Source organism: Mixophyes fleayi, unplaced genomic scaffold, assembly GCF_038048845.1.
Source record: "Mixophyes fleayi isolate aMixFle1 unplaced genomic scaffold, aMixFle1.hap1 Scaffold_231, whole genome shotgun sequence".
NCBI classification, from domain to species: domain Eukaryota; kingdom Metazoa; phylum Chordata; class Amphibia; order Anura; family Limnodynastidae; genus Mixophyes; species Mixophyes fleayi.
The window spans coordinates 85,001-87,500 of NW_027446461.1; the positions used below are offsets into that span (position 1 = coordinate 85,001).

General features: G+C 46.8%; 2 non-coding genes and 6 pseudogenes across 2 annotated transcripts; all 8 read left to right on the forward strand.

Annotated features, from left to right (window-relative positions):
• The first annotated feature begins 85 nt into the window (after positions 1-85).
• Positions 86-204, forward strand: LOC142123010 (5S ribosomal RNA). Its single transcript, XR_012684376.1, has one exon. It is a non-coding gene; the product is annotated as a 5S ribosomal RNA (ribosomal RNA).
• Positions 205-487: 283 nt separating this feature from the next.
• LOC142122994 (5S ribosomal RNA) lies at positions 488-606 on the forward strand. The gene has a single exon (XR_012684371.1). It is a non-coding gene; the product is annotated as a 5S ribosomal RNA (ribosomal RNA).
• An 80-nt stretch (positions 607-686) lies between these two features.
• Positions 687-805, forward strand: LOC142123171 (5S ribosomal RNA; annotated as a pseudogene).
• Positions 806-886: 81 nt separating this feature from the next.
• Positions 887-995, forward strand: LOC142123455 (5S ribosomal RNA; annotated as a pseudogene).
• Positions 996-1,266: 271 nt separating this feature from the next.
• Positions 1,267-1,385, forward strand: LOC142123053 (5S ribosomal RNA; annotated as a pseudogene).
• A 271-nt stretch (positions 1,386-1,656) lies between these two features.
• LOC142123305 (5S ribosomal RNA) lies at positions 1,657-1,775 on the forward strand (annotated as a pseudogene).
• An 83-nt stretch (positions 1,776-1,858) lies between these two features.
• Positions 1,859-1,977, forward strand: LOC142123024 (5S ribosomal RNA; annotated as a pseudogene).
• Positions 1,978-2,257: 280 nt separating this feature from the next.
• On the forward strand, positions 2,258-2,376 carry LOC142123149 (5S ribosomal RNA; annotated as a pseudogene).
• Positions 2,377-2,500: the final 124 nt, after the last annotated feature.

A 2,500-nucleotide genomic window follows, 5' to 3' on the forward strand; every position in this document is an offset into this window, starting at 1 on the left:
CGCCCTTTTTTTTTTCTCTCTTGTTCCGGCTTCCTTCAATGCTGGTTTGAAATGTATAATAGATGTAGGTCATTAAGTAACCAATACCTACAGCCACACTACCCTGAACAAGCCCAATCTCATCTGATCTTGGAAGCTAAGCAGGGCCAGGCCTGGTTAGTACTTGGATGGGAGACCACCTGGGAATACCAGGTGCTGTAGGGCTTTTTTTTTTCTCTCTTGTTTCGGCTTCCTTCAATGCTGGTTTTGAGATGTATAAGAGATGTAGGTCACTAGGAAACCAGCGCCTACAGCCACACCACCCTAAACAAGCCCAATCTCATCTGATCTTGGCAGCTAAGCAGGGCCAGCACCTGGTTAGTACTTGGATGGTAGACCACCTGGGAGTTCCAGGTTCTGTCGCCCTTTTCTTTTTTACTCTCTTGTTCCGGATTCCTTAAATGCTGGTTTGAAATGTATAAGAGATGTAGGTCATTAGGTAATCAATACCTACAGCCACACCAGCCTGACCAAGCCCAATCTCGTCTGATCTTGGAAGCTAAGCAGGGCTGGGCCTGGTTAGTACTTAGATGGGAGACCACCTGGGAATACCAGGTGCTGTAGGCCTTTTTTTTTCTCTCTTGTTCCGGCTTCTATCAATGCTGGTTTTGAGATGTATAAGAGATGTAGGTCATTAGAAAACCAATACCTACAGCCACACCACCCTGAACAAGCGCAATTTCGTCTGATCTTGGAAACTAAGCAGGGCCGCGCCTGGTTAGTACTTGGATGGGAGACCACCTGGGAATACCAGGTGCTGTAGGCCTTTTTTTTTTCTCTCTTGTTCCGGCTTCCTTCAATGCTGGTTTTGAGATGTATAAGAGATGTAGGTCATTAGGAAACCAATACCTACAGCCACACCACCCTAAACAAGCCTTATCTTGGAAGCTAAGCAGGGCCAGGCCTGGTTAGTACTTGGATGGGAGACCACCTGGGAATACCAGGTGCTGTAGGCTTTTTTTTTTCTCTCTTGTTCCGGCTTCTATCAATGCTGGTTTTCAGATGTATAAGAGATGAAGGTCATTAGGAAACCAATACCTACAGCCACACCACCCTGAACAAGTCTGATCTTGGAAGCTAAGCAGGGCCGGGGCTGATTAATACTTGCATGGGAGACCACCTGGGAGTTCCAGGTGCTGTAGGCCTTTTTTTTTTTCTCTCTTGTTTCGGCTTCCATCAATGCTGGTTTTGAGATGTATAAGAGATGTAGGTCATTAGGAAACCAGTACCTACAGCCACACCACCCTGAACAAGCCCAATCTTGTCTGATCTTGGAAGCTAAGCAGGGCCGCGCCTGGTTAGTACTTGGATGGGAGACCACCTGGGAATACCAGGTGCTGTAGGCCTTTTTTTTTTCTCTCTTGTTCCGGCTTCGATCAATGCTGGTTTTCAGATGTATAAGAGATGTAGGTCATTAGGAAACCAATACCTACAGCCACACCACCCTGAACAAGTCTGATCTTGGAAGCTAAGCAGGGCCGGGGCTGGTTAATACTTGCATGGGAGACCACCTGGGAGTTACAGGTGCTGTAGGCCTTTTTTTTTTCTCTCTTGTTTCGGCTTCCATCAATGCTGGTTTTGAGATGTATAAGAGATGTAGGTCATTAGGAAACCAATACCTACAGCTACACCACACTGAACAAGCCCAATCTCATCTGACTTTGGAAGCTAAGCAGGGCCAGGCCTGGTTAGTACTTGGATGGGAGACCACCTGGGAATACCAGGTGCTCTAGGCCTTTTTTTTTTATTATCTCTTGTTCCGGCTCCTTCAATGCTGGTTTTGAGATGTATAAGAGATGTAGGTCACTAGGAAACCAGTACCTACAGCCACACCACTCTAAACAAGCCCAATCTCATCTGATCTTGGAAGCTAAGCAGGGCCAGGCCTGGTTAGTACTTGGATGGGAGACCACCTGGGAATACCAGGTGCTGTAGGCCTTTTTTTTTTCTCTCTTGTTTCGGCTTCCATCAATGCTGGTTTTGAGATGTATAAGAGATGTAGGTCATTATGAAACCAATACCTACAGCCACACCACCCTGAACAAGCCCAATCTCGTCTGATCTTGGAAGCTAAGCAGGGCCAGCGCCTGATTAGTACTTGGATGGTAGACCACCTGGGAGTTCAAGGTCCTGTCGCCCTTTTTTTTTCTCTCTTGTATCGGCTTCCTTCAATGCTGGTTTGAAATGTATAAGAGATGTAGGTCATTAGGTAACCAATACCTACAGCCACACCACCCTGAACAAGCCCAATCTCGTCTGATCTTGGAAGCTAAGCAGGGCCAGGGCTGGTTAGTACTTGGATGGGAGACCACCTGGGAGTTCCAGGTGCTGTAGGCCTTTTTTTTTTTCTCTCTTGTTTCGGCTTCCATCAATGCTGGTTTTGAGATGTATAAGAGATGTAGGTCATTAGGAAACCAATACCTACAGCCGCACCACCCTGAACAAGCACAATCTCGTCTGA